Source organism: Camelus ferus, chromosome 13, assembly GCF_009834535.1.
Source record: "Camelus ferus isolate YT-003-E chromosome 13, BCGSAC_Cfer_1.0, whole genome shotgun sequence".
Taxonomy (NCBI): Eukaryota; Metazoa; Chordata; class Mammalia; order Artiodactyla; family Camelidae; genus Camelus; species Camelus ferus.
In genome coordinates this window covers 32905286-32922756 of record NC_045708.1, presented here as the reverse complement: position 1 = coordinate 32922756, position 17471 = coordinate 32905286, and the positions used below count along the sequence as shown (strand labels likewise).

At 34.7% G+C, this 17471-nt stretch overlaps 1 protein-coding gene across 6 annotated transcripts in view; it reads left to right on the top strand.

The window, feature by feature from the left end:
- Positions 1-17471, top strand: part of GPBP1L1 (GC-rich promoter binding protein 1 like 1) — a 48686-nt gene that overhangs the window by 7867 nt on the left and 23348 nt on the right. For all 6 annotated transcript variants that reach the window (XM_014553963.2, XM_032494168.1, XM_032494167.1 and 3 more), the window contains one exon: positions 16128-17143. The gene's annotated coding sequence lies outside the window, so the exon portion shown is untranslated. The remainder of the gene's footprint in view (positions 1-16127; positions 17144-17471) is intronic.

Sequence of the window (17471 nt, the reverse complement as noted above, 5' to 3'; positions counted from 1 at the left end):
AAGTTTATTAAAGCTCTCTGTGTGATTCTGTTTTTTAATAATTCTTTTATTATTGCAAAAGCAGTATATGTGCTGTGTAGAATATTAAGGTATATAGATATGGAAAAATAAAAACTTGACATTCCTATCATCCAGAAATCACTACTGTTAACAACTTTTGGTGCATTTTCCCCAGAGCTTTCTCTAAGTACATGTATGTAGGTTTTTATTTTTATTTTACTAAAATGAGATCAGTTTACAGCTTGCTTTTTTAATCTGTGATGCCCACACTCCATGTGTGTAAATGTTCATTTCTTCCAATGTCCAGGTGCTACTCCGATTTTCCTAACTGATCCTAAAATATGTTTGTTACAGCTGGCTATCCAAACTAGCATCTGATCCAGAACCTTGTGCCATATAACACTTTAATTTCCGTATATCTCTTTAATCATGCTTAGTCCTTATTTTTCAGTGACACTGACTTTGAGAATGGACTGGTTGTCCTGAGAATAGTTTTGTACAGTTGAATTCTTGTATCATTTAGTTTGTTCCTTTCATTCATGTATTTTTCTCTGAAAGTTCACAGCAGAAAACTTGATGGATATACATCTAAACATTTTGGCTAGAATATATCATAGCTCTATCTCATTTTGCATCGTATCATAAAACACATAATACCTACTAATAGGTTGACCTATTTTAGTAATGCTAAGGTTGATCCTTGAATTAAGATTGATGATAGCCCAATCTATATGTTAAACAGTGTGTCTTCCCCCTTTCAACAATAAACTAATTTGTGTGATGTTGGTCGCTTACCAATCGTTGTTATAATTTTTTTAAAACACAGCTTTATTTAGATAATTTACATAACATAAAACTTACCTGCTTTAAATGTACAGTTTTAATGATTGGTTGTTTTTTTTTTTATTAAAGTATTTTCACAGAGTTGTACAACCATTGCCACTATCTAATTTTAGGACATTTTCATCACCCCAAAAAGAGATCCCATAAACCATAGTACTCATCTTCTCAGCCCTCTGCAGCCACTAATCTACTTTCCGTCCCTGGATTTGCCTACTGTGGACATTACATATAAATACAGTATGTGGTCTTTTTTTGTCTGGCTTCCAGTCACTTGGCATAATGTCTTTAATGTTCATAGGTATAGTAGTATCAATATTTCATTCATTTTTGTTGCTGTATAATATTCTGTTGTATGTATATATCACATTTTGTTTTTCGTTTCATCAGTTGATGGGCATTTGGGTTGTTGCCTCTTCAGCTATTATGAATAATCCTGCTATGAACACTCATGTCCACATTTTTGTGTGCACATATTAAGTCTTTCTTGCATCATTCTAGGAGTGGAACTGCTGGATTATATAGTAACTCTGTTTAACTTTAAGAAACTGTTTTCCAAAGTGGCTGCACCATTATACTATACACCATACTGTATATGATGGTTTCATTTTTCTCCATATCCTCAGCAATACCTGTTATTGTCTATCTTTTTGGTTATAGCCATCCTAGTGAGTGTGAAATGGTATCTCATTGTGGTTTTGATTTGCATTTCCCTCATAACTAATGATGTTAAGCATCTTTTCTGTGCTTATTGGTTACTTGTGTGTCTTGAGAAGTGTCTTTTCAGATCATTTGCCCACTTTTTAATTGGATTATTTGTCTTTTTGTTGAATTGTGCAAGTACTTTTTTAAAATCCAGGTGTAATCAACACACAACTTACTACTTTCAGTTGTATAAGATAGTGACTTGACAGTTATATATTGCAAGATAATTACCACAGTAAGTTTAGTTAAAACCTCTCACTGTGTAGTTAGATTTTTTTTTCTTGTGATGAGAACTTTTAAGATCTATTCTATTAGCAACTCTCAAATATACAATACAGTATAATTAACTAGAGTCACCATGCTGTACATTACATTCCCATGTCTTATTTATTTTATAATTGGAAGTTTATGCCTTTTGACAGATTTCACCCATCCCACCTCTGGCAAGTCACCAGTCTGTTCTCTGTATATGACCTTGGTGGGTTTTTTTAGATTCCACATATAAATGAGTTCATACGGAACTTGTCTCTGTCTTATTTCGTTTAGCATATTACCCTCAAGGTCCATCTGTATTACTGCAAATGGCAAAATTTCTTTCTTTCTTATGGCTGAATATTCCATTGTGTATGTCTATATATGTATGTATGTATGTGTATACACACCACATTTTATTTAGTCATTTATACATAGATGGACACTTAGGTTGTTTCTATATCTTGTCTATTGTAATATTGCTTCAGTGAATATGGGAGTACATATATCTTTTCAAGTTTTCCATTTCCTTTGGATAAACACCCAGAAGTGGAATTGCTGGATCATATGGTAATTATATTTTTAATTCTTTGAGGAACCTCCATACTGTTTTCCATAGTGGCTGCTCCAGTTTACATTCCTATCAACAGTGCACAACAGTGCACATTCCCTTTTCTCTACATCCTTGCCAATACTTATTTCTTGTCCTGTTGATGGTAGCCATTCTAACAGATATGAGGTGATATCTTATTTTGATTTCATTTATTTTAAATACAATTTCCCTTATCAGATATATAATATATAAATCTTTCCTCTCAGTCTGGCTTGTCCTTTCACTTTTCTTGATGGTGTCTTTTGAAGCACATTTTTAATTTTGATGAAGTCCAATATATCATTCACCTAACCTAAGATCGTGATTTACTCCTGTGTTTACTTTTATTATGCTCAGGCCTTTGATCCACTTGGAGTTAATTTTTGTATGTGGTGTAAGATATGAGTCCACATTCAAAAAAAAATTTTTTACCAGTGGACATTCACTTATCATGGCACCATGTTTTAAAAAGAAAGACAATTTTTCCCCATTGATACATCTTTTATATATATATATATATATATATATATATATATATATATATATATATATATATTTGAAGTATAGTCAGTTTACAATGTTGTGTCAATTTCTGGTGTACAGCACAATACTTCAGTTGTATAGGAACATACATTCATTTTCATATTCTTTTTACCATATGTTACTATAAGATATTGAATGTCGTTCCCTGTGCTATACAGTATAAACTTGTTTAAATTGTTTCTTTTTTTGGTTGTGGGTGAGGAATTAGGTTTATTTATTTGTTTTTAATGGAGGTCCTGGGGATTGAACCCAGGACCTTGTGCTACCACTTGAGCTATACACCCCCCCACTGATATATCTTGGATTTCTTCTTGAAAATCAGTTGACCATTCTTACGTTTATTTCTTGGTTTATTTCTTGGTTCTGCTCCATTGGTCTCTATGTCTATACTTATGCCAGCAGAATTCAACCCCTTTATATATTCCTCTTTGATTGCATAGCCTTGAGTCTTTCATTCTGAATTTGGTATTGATAATTCTCTTGCATTTTAAAATGATTTTGCTTTATATGACTATATCCCAAAATTGATAGTGTTATTCATTTCTAAAACTTTATGTAGTATCATATAGTTTTTAACTTCTACTATTTTTAAATTCTGCTTTGTGAGAGTCATTCATTTTGCTTACATGTATCTCATGTAATCATTTCCTACTATATAGCATTGTGCAGATATACCATAATTTAGTCATTCTATTGGTGGACATTTAGGTAATTTAGTTTTTTTGCCTACTATATGCAGTTCTGTAGCAAACATTCTTATATATTTTGTCTTATCTTCATGTGTGATAAAGGTTGGTGGGTCATAGAGGTTTCATTTCAACTTTGTATTTTTCGAAGTGTTTTCCAAAGTGGTTTTGTGGGTTACACTCACACCAGCAATATATGAGAATTTCTTGTTGCTTTATATTTTTATCAACACTTGATAGTTTAGGATTTGTTTTTGCCATTTGGTAGGTATGAAATATTATCTCATGATTTGACTCAGGTTTTAGAAGTATGAATTTAGGAGTAGTTCAGGGTAATATTTTAAGTAGTGCTTTATTTATAATACTTCAGAACACTTCATTATCACATGCATATCTCTTATGGGCAGGGTAATATGTTAAATATCCAGCTATATTTTTTGACAGAAATAACTTTGTTGTCATTGAGTTTGTACTAAAAATAATTTTTTTTTGTTTGTTGGGTCCTAGTTATATAATAGCAAACTTCACTTATTGATATTAATAACCATGCTGTTAAGTATTTCCTTGACAGACATGTTATAATGGAAAAAATCTTAAAGGTGAATTATATCCCCTTTGGTTCATTGAAAGACATGCTCATATTTCATGTCCTTTAGAAGTTCTTAGATAGGAATTTGTTTCCTCTGAAATGAAAAATTAATACCAGGGTAGAGTATGACTTTGGGCTCTTTCCTGTGATGAAGTATCAACATGAGGATTAAAAATAAATTAAGCAGGGTACCAGAACCCTGGAGTTCTCCTTATTGAGGACTTGGGGGGAAAACTGATACACAGTTAGAAAATGAATATAGACTACTGTAGGGTTCCTCGGTCCTTTAGAGGAAGTGAAAGTGGTAAACATTTAAACCTAATCATGAGATTTGGAAAGAAAACATTAGGGCCAGTGAATATCTGAAGATATACAAAGTTAATAGTCTTGGACTCTGCAGTTTAAGGAATAAGGAATGTTTAAGAAGAGCTCTTAAGAACAGATAAAGGAGATGCTAAATTGATGGAGTTGTCAGCATCTCTTTAAAAAGAAATTACTAGTTAATGGTCATCCTGTCTGTACTAAGAGATTATCCCATTTGTTATTAATCCCTACCAAGCATAGGGGAAATAAATACATAAACAGGTAAATATAGTGCATTGTGATGAATGCTTGAGTATAGATATGTGTGTGATATAATGCTTCCTGAAGTAGGAATTTATTTAAGTCAGTCACTTAGAGGTGAGAACTGAAGACTTGAAAATGAATGAGATAGTGAAGAGATTCCAGAGAAATTGGAAAAGTGCTTGATCAAAGCTTGTAGGTAGCCATTATATTTACAGAGCAAAAGGAAAAGAGAAAAGAAGTAATCACAGTGGAGGGAGAAGACTAGGATCTCTTGGTGCAATGGTTGCCACTCATGCTGTTCTCCGACAAAGGATTTCACCAGCCCTTTTGTGAATATTATTATTGTAAGGATGCCAACTTCCCTCACTCCCTAAGGTGAGTTGTCCTTTCCCCTGAGATTTGTCTTTTATGGCATTATTGCCTCTTCTTTTATGAAATGATAGTAATAGGATTTTTTTTCAATATTCTACTAATCCAAATAAAATTGCTAACCTGTATCAGCCCTTGAAACATATTTTGAGATTTTATAGTTTGTGTAGTACAAGCCTGAAAACTTCTGGTCTAATGATGTAATGTCATGGAAACCAGTAGAATTTTAATATGGGATTGGTCCAGAAACATAAACAATGTAAGCCGTTGTGGGTGGTAATTCATAAGTTACTGAACTTTGGAAGTGTATTGGTCAGGGTTCTTGTGGAGACCAAAAATGTTTGAAAGTATGGTTTTATGTGAACCACAGTCAGTTACATGGATAATGAACAGCCTAAGTAAAAGTTAGTTGGATTTGACTGAGATTGGAGTTTGGGAGTTGGGTACAGGTCGTGGAGAGAAGAGCCAGAGTTGAGGGAGTAATAATGATGGACTGGGTAATTTAAACTACAGAACTCTGTGAACTAGTCTCACTTTAAATTCATGATAGCTTACAGGTATAGACCCTTTTTGTGCTGGGAAACTACTCTATCTCCTTAGTTTGTTCACTCTGCAGCTCCCATTTCATACCCTAACTTCTCAAACCTGTAACTCCCTCCCTTCCCCCTCCTACCCATCCTCAGTTTTAGCTGAAGGTCTTCTACTTGATTGAGAGGATGGAAGCAGTTGGGATAGACATTTTAAACTCTCATTGCAGTAATACTCAGGTACTCAGCCTTCCCAGCTGTGTCATAAATGAAATATGTGCAGACCTACTGAAGGCTGATCTCTGCTGTTGCATCAGATCTCACTGCTCTTCACCTACTCAAGGACATTGTTTTAGCAAGTTTCTGCATCATCAGTTGCATCTGGTTTTTCTTTACTGGTTCAGTCCCATCAATGTACCAAAAACACTTCTTTTAACCACGCATCTTCTAGCCACTATCCCATTTCCTGGTTCTACAGCAACACTCCTCAAAAGAAATGTCTCTACTTGCAATCTACAATTTCTTGCCTTTACACCCTCTACAATCAGGCTTTCACTACTGTCCCCATCCAACAAGGTCACTGATAACTTCCATATTGCTAAATTCAATGGTCGGTTCTCAGTCTTCCATCTCATTTGATGGCTTTTGATATAGTTGGTCATTCCTACTTTCTTGAAGTACATTTCTGCTTAGCTTCTGAGTTCCCATGCTGTCCTGGTTTTCTAGTATACCAAAATTCCTCTGTCTACATTCACTTCTTTGGTAAACTCATCTAGGTCCATGGATTTAATTGAAATTTCTGTTTCCAGTCTGTACCTCTACTGTAGATTCATATCTAGCTGCCTACTTTATATCTCCACTTAGATGTCTGATAGGCACTAAAAAGTTAACATGTTCAAAAAGAGTTTCTTTGTCATTATTTGTGGAATCTACAGTGTAGTAGAATTACTAGAATTTAGCAAAACGGCTTGATACAATTTATACCAGTAGTAAACTGTATTATCATTTAAAGGAAATAACAGAATAGCATAAAAATATATATCTTTTTTAAAGACTTATTTCTAAATACTTTATAAGATCTTTTGGGAGAAAATTTTAAAACTTTATTTAAGGATGTTAAAGAATACATAAATAAGATAGTGACCATGCTCATGATTTAGAAGGTATATCATAAAAACGTTGGTTCTCACTTACTGATTTAGATTGATTCATTGCCATTCCAAGAAGTGTCATAACTGTCTCCTACCCCCAATTTGACATACTTGTTTTAAAATTGATACGAAAGAGCAGAGTGCCAAAACAGCCAAGGCCTTCAATAAACTGTATGTTTTTGGAGAGGCTTTGCTGTACTATATATCAAGATATTATAAAGCCATTAATAGTTAAGACACACATGGTTGTAGTGTAGGAATAGATAAATAGACCTATGGAACAGAAGTTTGGAAACAGACCCATACATATATAGAAACAATTTTATAATTGAGCTAGCTTTATAAACCAGTGGAGAAAGAATGGTTTCAGGACAATTAATTGCTCACATGGTAAAAAATGAATTTGGACCTGGATCTCATACCAAATACATATCAGCTCCAACTGATTGATGCCTTAAATATGAAAGGCAAAATGATAAAACTAAGAAGATAACATATGTAAATTCTTTGAACCTTAGAGAAGAAAGGCTTCTATACATTAGATGCAAAAATATAAACCATAAAGGAAATGATCAACGGCTTTGATTACATTTAAGATGAGAACTTGTGTTCATCACAAGACAACCCAGTGAAGTTGGCAAAGATATTTGCAACACCTGTAATCAGAGGATTGGGGTCTATTTTATTTTCTTACTTCAAATAAAAGAAAGACCAGAGACCAAAAGAATAGTAAAAAGATGAGAAAAGATATTTTACCAAAAAAGGAAACACAAAGAGATGGTAAATAGATTAAAAGATACAAAGACTGCAGTAGGTCATTTTGTAACCACCAACAGATACCTGGCTTGGTGAGGGTGTGGAGCAAATGGAACTCTTAAAATAGCCACTGCTGGTGGTATTAACTGTGACCTGATTGGAAAGCACTATAGAATTACCTTGTGAAATTGAAGATGTACTACCTGTTAGCAGTTCCTTCATTGATGTATTTACTCATTCAGCAAATATTTATTGAGTACCTACTGTGCTAGACCAGTGCTCTTTGTGCCTTGGTTCAGTGGGAGACAAAAATAAATGATACAGGTGATCAGTGCTATAGGAAAATGTTACTTACTTAGAATGAAAACAGTTCAGTAACAGATCACTTTCTATTTTTTCACCTTTTATGGATATAAGTTCTAAGAATGTTATATATGGTTTGTAAATCAGTGCCACTCAGTTCTTTGAATCCTTTGAGAGTTACTTACCAAAAATTAATAAGCAGTCCATCATCAAAACCTATGAGAACTAGGTTATATACCCGTTTTTAATTCTGTGATGTACACAGATCGTAAACTACCCGATCTATGAAATGATGTTACAGTCATTAGATTTCTCAGTTTCTAGGGGGTACACCCAAAAGCCTTTATCAAAGAAGGCTTATCAAGTGACTAAATTATATCTATTACTCTTGTAGTTAATTAAACACCTTGTTTATGAAACCAAAATTAAGCAAGATTGGTTAAAAATTAGACATTACATCTTTTGGGTTTTCCCATAGGTAATCAAAAAAACATTGGAGCCAAATAGTGGCATTATAGAGGTAACTTGAATTATTGTATATAGTATAGATAGAATAGAAATCTCATTTCATGGTTGAAGGTGTGCTTATAGTTATGCTTTTGACAGAATTAAAATGGTATGTCAACATCTGAGAGGGAGAAATTACTTGAATTGATTTTTTTGCTGTTTACAAGTTTAGGGCATTATATCCTATTTATTATTTTCTTTTATTGAAGTATAGTCAGTTTACAATGTTGTGTTAATTTCTGGTATACCTTTTCCCTTATGTTATTATTATTACTTTTTTACTGAAGTCTAGTTGTAGGGCATTACATCCTAGATTGCATTTCAGGAACCATTGTCTCACCTAATATGTAGATAAGTGTTCTGTTTTTAAGGATCCAATTTATTTTGCTGGGAACTTTTTAATTTTATTTATTATTTTTTTAACTTTTTTATTGATTTATAATCATTTTACAATGTTGTGTCAAATTCCAGTGTTCAGCACAATTTTTCAGTCATACGTGGACATATACACACTCATTGTCACATTTTTTTCTCTGTGAGCTACCATAACGCTTTGTGTATATTTCCCTGTGCTGTACAGTATAATCTTGTTCATCTATTCTACAATTTTGAAATCCCAGTCTATCCCTTCCCACCCTCTGCCTCTCTGGCAACCACAAGTCTGTATTCTCTGTCTATGAGTCTATTTCTGTCCTTTATTTACGCTTTGTTTTTGTTTGTTTGTTTGTTTGTTTTTTAGATTCCACATATGAGCGATCTCATATGGTATTTTTCTTTCTCTTTCTGGCTTACTTCACTTAGAATGACATTCTCCAGGAGCATCCATGTTGCTGCAAATGGCATTATGTTGTCGGTTTTTATGGCTGAGTAGTATTCCATTGTATAAATATACCACATCTTCTTTATCCAGTCACCTGTTGATGGACATTTAGGCTTAAATGTCCATTAACATTAGGTTTCCATGTTTTGGCTATTGTAAATAGTGCTGCTATGAACATTGGGGTGCAGGTGTCATCCTGGAGTAGGGTTCCTTCTGGATACAAGCCCAGGAGTGGAATTCCTGGGTCATATGGTAAGTCTATTCCAAGTCTTTTGAGGAATCTCCACACTGTTTTCCATAGTGGCTGCACCAAACTGCATTTGCTGGGAACTTTTTAAAGTAGTAGAACTCACAAAGAGTCTTTTAAAATTAGTCAAATGATTATATGGAAGGAATGAGTAAATGTTCAGTGAAATACTTGATATATGACAGTGAACCAAAGATTTTCACTTAAGAAAAAATGAATATAGATTTATGGTATCAAATCTTTCAACGAAAGTTCTTTAAAACGTTTCATGTCTTGAATAACTATTCAAGAAAATGTAAATCCCCAACATATGTTTAATATGTTCCCTTTTCATATTTTCAAACTTTATAATATGTTCCTTTTATTCAGAGATGTAATGTTGATCTCTTGGAAGTAAATTTTGAGGATCTTTTTACCCTCAATAACTTGGAATCATGCCACACATATAACTGGCACATATTCTTAGTGCAGGTAGGACACAGTCTTAGGCACGACTGAATGAGTCCTCTCTGAGCTTCACAGTGGATTGGCATTTCCCAAAATGCTTCACCAGGAGCATTGCTACAATTCTGTCACCTAAATGTAATAATGCTCTATACCTTACTCACAACCTTTGTGCTCTCATCATACTTGCTCTCAGAAACATTCTTTGATATTAGTAAGGGGACCAGGAAGTGAGGTCATTAAACAAAAATTGTCATCACTCCTGTCTCTACAAGAGGAACACTCCAACATGAATCAAAAGACTTCATTAAAAAAAAAATACTCTTGGGGTAGCACACCATAGTAAGAAGGGTGAGAAGGAGAAGAGTACTTGGTGAACCATCCCTGGGAAAGAGGATGGGAAAGAACCAACATGATGTCTTGACCACAGGTGCCTTCTTACGCAGACCAGTTTCAGAGAAGTGAGCATACAAAAGTGGAAGGCAGGAAAGTTCCTTTCAAATTCCACTTACCGTTTTAGCCAAGATCACTTGGGTTAAGCCTGATAACCTTTTGCAGAAATAACCTCTTCTGGCTTCTTTGCTTTCCTTTTCCTAGACTAGCTGTGGATATGGCACGTCCTTGGCGCTTAATGGCTCAGCAGTATGTGTTTTGAATTATTTTTCCGTATGATGGAGTTGGGTTTATGGATCATGTTCTTTAAAGTATTGTTACGGCTAAGGACATGAGATTGTAATTTTAAGATTGGGAACCATGTTCTTACCAGCCACATTTTATTATATGCTTTTTTTCTTATCATAAAAAGGTTTAATTTTTCAAGTTTTTCAGTTTTGCCTGGAAACTAGTCTCAGCTAACACAAATAAACAAATAATGAGAGAAATACAGAAAGACCAAAAAAAGTATATGTACACACACACACATACATATATATTTAACATCCCTATTCAGTATGTTTGCTCTATAAGACTTTAAGGAATTTGTTTTTCTGTTGGAATCATTTCATGACTGGAGAGGAACAACCACAGTGTAATTCAGAAAGCAGTGAAGTTAGAAGACTTGTGTTTCAGGCATGACCTAGCTGCTTATTAGATGTGTTACCTTGGGTAAGTCCCTTAACATTTTAGAGGCTGCTTCAGTTTTTTCTTGTTGTTAATCTTTGAAATGGGGGGCTAACCTGGCATCAGAGGGAGAAAGGAAGGAAGGATAAGATGTATATTAGGAGTTGCATAAGTCAGTGTTTTAATTAAGACTTCTTCCAGAATAGGACTAAGTAACTCAACTGGCTTTGTATTTAGTTTCACCCATCCTTTGACTAAGAATCAATTAAGAAGTAATATGCTCATTTTTATATTTGTTGGTTTGTTAATCTTCAAAGCAACATGGGAAGTAGCACAGTTTTCATTTTAGTAGTAAAGAAATGGAGTTACCCATCAAATTTTAGAATTAAAAGGACAGATAAATATCCATTAGAGTTGTGGGGGAAATTAAATTTACTGTGAACTGAGGAATAAGTGGGGGAGTGAGAAAATGAAGATACTAAGAGTACAATGCTCTCTATAGAAGTTTTGTTAAGACTGAAGGGAAATGAACATAAATACCTAGAGGGAAATTCAGACTTCAGGAATGGGTTTTGTTTAAAGTTGGGGGAGATGTGGGTGTCAGTTTTTTTGTTAACTGAATGAAACCAGTGTAGATAGAGGTTGGAGTTACCAGGACTGGTGGGTGTATTGGATTGTGGAGAAAATGAGTTACTGAGATCAAGAACACACAGGTGAAGTGAAGTGGTAATGGGAGCCTAAAGTAGAGGAGATTGAGATAAGGCCCTTGGCAGGGACATCCTCTTCTAGCCGCTTAATTGTAAAGTATAAAATTAGGTCATATTGTGAAGTATCTTGTAGATTGCCAGGCATACATGAAGTAGCCAGTAAGTCATAGGATTTGAAAAGCTAAAATATTCAACAAATGTTTCTAAATGATTGACTGTATCAAGTATTCAAATAGGCAGTTCTGTTATGCATGTTGCACGGAGAGATCAAAACACTTAGATAAAACCTGGAAAAGAATGTTCAATATAAAGCATTGTTTATGTTTAATATTGACCATTTCTATTAGTTTAACAACTACTTATACTTTTTTAAACTGTGCCAAAATACACAAAAGATTTACCATTATAATCATTTTAAAAATGTACAGTTTGGTGACATTAAGTTCATTCACAGTGTTTTGCAACCATCATCACTGTCAAGTTCCAGAACTTTTTCATTATCCCAAACATAAACCTCAAATGTGTTAAGCAGTCACATTCCCTCCCCCAACCACTGGTAACCACTAACCTGTTCTTTGTCCCAGTGGATTGGATATTTCATTTAAATAGTATCATGTAATATGTGTTTTGCATATTTGGCACAATATTTTCAAGGTTCATCCTTGTAACATGTATCGGCACTTCATTCCTTTTCATAGCTGAATAATATTCTCCTGTATGTATGCACCACATTTTGCATATCTATTCATCTGTTGATGGGCATTTGGGTTGCTTCTACTTGTGGCTGTTGTGAATAAAGCTGCTGTGAACACTCACAAGTTTTTGTGTGGACATGGTGTTTTCATTTCTCTTGGCTGCATACTTTGGCATAGTAATGTTAGGTCATGTGCTAACTCTGTTTAACTTTTTGAGGAACCACCAGCTATTTTCTGTAGCAGTTGCACCATTTTACATTTCTGCCAGCAATGTATGAGAGTTCCAATTTTTCTGCATCCTTACTTTATTATAATTTGTAAAAATTAGTTCATTAAACCTTTTAATCCTTACTACATGCAAGGCACCATGCTAGATGCTATGTGAGTTTCAAAGAAGGGCAGAGCAGGATTCTAGAAGCAGTAAGTTTTTGGTCTGCTGGAAGTTAGGATCAACATTTATAACTACCCTGGAAGGAGCAAGTGTTAAGTGCACTAGAAGGCACAATTAAAGTACCTTGAGGATTTCAGGGAGGGAGGTTACTTGTGGGGAAAGGCTTATTTTTTGACTATCAGACCAAGGAACTTAAATCCTATTCTGTACTTGGTAGAAAGCCAGAAAACTTGAGCAGGGTAGTGATACCATTTGAATTTGGACTTAAGAAAAAAGATCTGCAGCCAAGAGTAAAGACTGAGGCAAAGGGTGGAAGAGACTAGTAAGTAGTGCCTATGAAACCATATTTTTTATTGGAGAGTAATTGGAACCTGGAGTGGCAAATAGAAACGGAAGCTAAGGAATAGAATAGACAAGACTTGGAAACTCTTGTATAAATCTTTATAGTCTCGTTAGATCTCATCTCTTCTTCTGATTTTAAGCACCATCTACCAAACACTAACAGTTCCCAAAATTTTATCTCCAGAACAGACTTCTCTGAGCTCCAGATCACATACTAGACATCTTGTATTTAACATTTTTAAAATCTTGATTCCCTCCCCTCCCCTATCTAGTCTTGCAGTGTTTCTCTTTAAAGTTCTAAGAGAGTTTTGAGCTCAAAATTTCTCAGTAGTTAAGCAAAAGCCCCCCTCAAATTAGTCACTTTATAAAAATAACCATGGCCCCAAAGGCATCATAAAGAACTTTATAAAATTTTATTAAAAGTTACAAAAATTCATAGAGCAAAACAGTTTCATTACAAAAGCATTTGACTAAGAAGATAAAACAAAATGCCTATAGTTCCACCATTCTAGTAAACCATTATTGACTTTAGTTTTGGCCAGTTGGCACTTTGCCATGTTTCACTTTAGTCTTTTGCTTCTAGAATAGGAATTTCTTTTTCCTTTATCTTTCCTCTTTCTTCATTTCCCATTTGTCATTCATCTCCCCACCACATATATACACAGACACTCTTACATAGCTTGACATTCTAGTATATTGGGCGTGGTTAATAAGCGGTTATGGGATATAATACAGCTTTAGAACTTTGATACTAGTAGCAAAGCATTGCCAGATAATATTCCCTCTGCAATCACTGCCTCAGCTGGGACTATGCTAGAGAAATGTGGGATTAAATGGTGACTGAAAAAAATGGTGCAGGTCAATTGGAAGTGCCTAGTGGGGTTTGTAAGGGGGAACTGTTTATGTTTTTGATTTGAGGTATTTTCCTTCGTGTCTGACAGTTTTATAACCTGATGGGTGATTCATCTCCCTACCTTGAATTTTAGATTCTCTGTGGTTTAAACCAGAATTCTTACAACAAAAAGTATGCAACAAACAGTTAATTATGTCTTTTCCAGAAGAAAGCTTGATTTAATTGATTTTTTCCGTAAGAACTTATTACAGGGGCACTGTCATCATATACTAGGTGTTGCAGGTGTAGACCTATATAAAAACAACCCTAAATTACGCTAAAGGAACGATACCAGTCAGGATTTACTCCCTATATCAATGAGTAATGTGATGAGCATCTATCTAGTTACACAAGCTAGAAATCAGAGTATGAGCTTATATTTCTTCCTTATCCCCCATATCTCATGAGTTATGAAGTCCTGCTTATTTTATTCTTATTTTTATGAATTGACTTCTTTTAATGTGTTGATATTAAAAGCTGGTCTTCCCAGTGTGTGTCTTGGAATTAGTATTAATTTTTAAAGATCTCTGGACTGGACCACAGAACCATTATCAAGGGATTATCCTTGAACTAGCTATTCTTTGTGCAGGCTGGCCTCTAACTTCAGGCCTGGACCAGGGTGCTAACCAGCCCATCCTGTCCCAGCTCACTGATGAGGCCACCTCTTTGCTGCCCGAGAGACCAAATTACAAGCTGTCAGCTTTTCTTTTTCACCTGGTACCCTTTTGGAAGGGGGAGCTTTCTGACTCATATTTAAATGTCCATGGTATATATAATAATATATACAGGTCTATTCAAGTTTTCTATTATTGTGTCACTTTCGCCAATTCATAGAATTGTATCTAGTTTACTATTTTCATATATTAGCATATGATTGATCATAATGTTTTGCTCATAACATTTCTTAATATGTTGTGTTTATTTTTTTTTTCATGCTATTTTATTTGTATTTTTTCCCCAAGCAGCTTTACCAGAGAGAAAGAAAAATACCATTTGATAAAATGGGATCTAAAAAAATGACACAAATGAACTTATTTACAAAACAAACAGACTCACAGCCATAGAAAACAAACTTATGGTTACCAGTGGGGGAAAAATGGGGTGGAGGAATAAATTGAGAGCTCAGGATTTGCAGATACTGACTACTGTATATAATATAGATAAATAGTAGAGTCCTACTGTATAGCACAGGGAACTGTATTCAGTATCTTGTAATAGCCTATAATGAAAAAGAATATGAAAAGGAATATGTATGTAACTGAATCACTTTGCTGTACAACAAAAATTAACATTGTAAACTGATAGTACATCAATTAAAAAATCCTACTTAACATTTTTTAAATATATATTTTATTTATTTTGTTTGTGTGGTTTGTTTTTGAGGGGGTAATTAAGTTTATTTATTAAGTTGCTTTTTAACTGAGATACTGGGGATTGAACCCAGGATCTCATGCGCGAAGCATGTGCTCTAACCACTGAGCTGTAACACCCTCAATTTTTTTTTTTTCTTTTCATTATCTTTATTTTTTCTGAACTTTTTTTTGCTTCTGTCCTTTCTGTATCTTTAGGTTTGCTTAATTACTCTTTTCCTATTGTGATAAAAATGCTTATTAGGTCAGTTTGGATTTAGTCCTGGTTTTTTTTTTAAGTTGTTTATAAAGCTTATTGTCCATTAAGTACTGCTCTGGCAAATTTATTCATAGTGCAAATTTATTCATAGTGTTTTTTGTCATTCTGTGTAAGTACTTTGAAATTTTCTTTATCGTTGTCTCATTTCTCTCATGGTAAGAAATCTGACTCCCATTTTTCCTTAATATTTTTTACTTTTTGATTGGATCCCAGTATGTAACCAATCTCCATTTTTCACCTCCTCCCTTGCATGGAATCTTTGCTGACCACATCAAGGTTGTAACAGTGTCTCAGTACTAGGGCAGACCAATGCAGAGTGTGGGAGCCTGAAGTGGAATGAGGAGGACATCATGGCAGAGGGGCAAGGCCAAAGTACATTGAGGGCTTCCATGCAGCAAGAGTTTTGACTCAGACCTTTATTTAGTTGAGCATTTGACCATGTCTTATTTTAGCAACTGTATTAAATAATGATTTTGCCTCTTGTGATACAGTTGTTTTGTTTTTTCATTTATAGTAATAGATTCCAGTGGCCTTTTAAATGAGTGGATAATGATGGGAGTGGATCCAAAATAATAAGTGACTTCTCTACGAAAGCAGAAGAGTCTTATTACCTTCCATTAACTCAGCTTATCTTCGGGAAGGAGCAGAACAAGTGAAATACAAAAAACTGAAGAGAAGAAAACCTCACTTTGGAACTTTGTCCTTGACTGTTTCTTAAGCCCTGTCTTTCTACTTGTTTTAATTTTGCTGTGAATTTATAAATTTTGAAGACCAAAGAAATAGAAAATACATTTGGGAGCTTTATACCAAGAAATTTGGCTTGAAAGCTGCTATTTGGAGGGAAAAGCGTATCAAATTCCTGTCTGTTTTTTTTTTAAGGTTTCTTATGTCATTAGATTTTGAAGGATAAGACAAATATAAATACATATCTGCACAATATTTTTAGCAGCTGTGTAAAAATAATGAGATTTGTAAATTAAGGGCTTTGTAACGTGGATGTTTTGCTACTGGAGTTGACTGCTCAGAAGATCTTTCATAGCTCTTCAGTGTTTTATTTTTGATCTATCAATTCGATGACATTATTTGCCCACACAGATGTCCACCTGTCTTTCTAAGCTATGACCTTGTTATGAACAGTGTTTGCACTCACTGTGCAAATGTCCACATATTATCTATTTAAGCAACGTCATAGTGCCATCACTCAAGGAAGTTGAATGAGGTGAACATTGATATAGCTCTTTCCCCTTCCCCCCATTTTTTAAATGTAACAAATACTTTTTATATTCCCCTCCCCCTTCCCCTTTCCCCTTCCCCCTTTTGGAAACGTGTCAGGAGCTAGATAGTTTAAGATGAGCAGTTAAAGGGATTGAGAGAGTAATCCACACAGAGCCTGGCTTCTTTGTGCTTCATCAAAAGGCGTGCTGCTGGCCAGCCTAATCAAGTACCCTTTTAACAAGAAAACCTCGTGGGAAATCCAGCTGGCAGACTCAAGGAGTTCAGGAAACAGGACCACAGAGGTTACACTCTGGGGTAAGTATTCTGTGTCTACTGTGGGAGAGCACTGTGTGTGTATATGTATTATGGAAAATATCTGCTGCTTTCTGATGTATTCTGGAGGCTATCAGTAGGGTGATTTGGAGATGCCAGTGGGTCTCTCAGGGAAACTGATGCTAGTTTGAAGAAATTAATATGAACTGAATAGAAAAACTCTTGAGAGGTTGTATCTTCCTTCCCTAGGAAGATGTTTTCTATTGCTTTTGCCTAAAGTTACCTGAGTACCTGAAGCAGATTAATCTCTTATCATTAGTATTTGTAGTTTTAAGTAGTTGTTTATTCTTCAGGTTCTTCTGCTGTAACA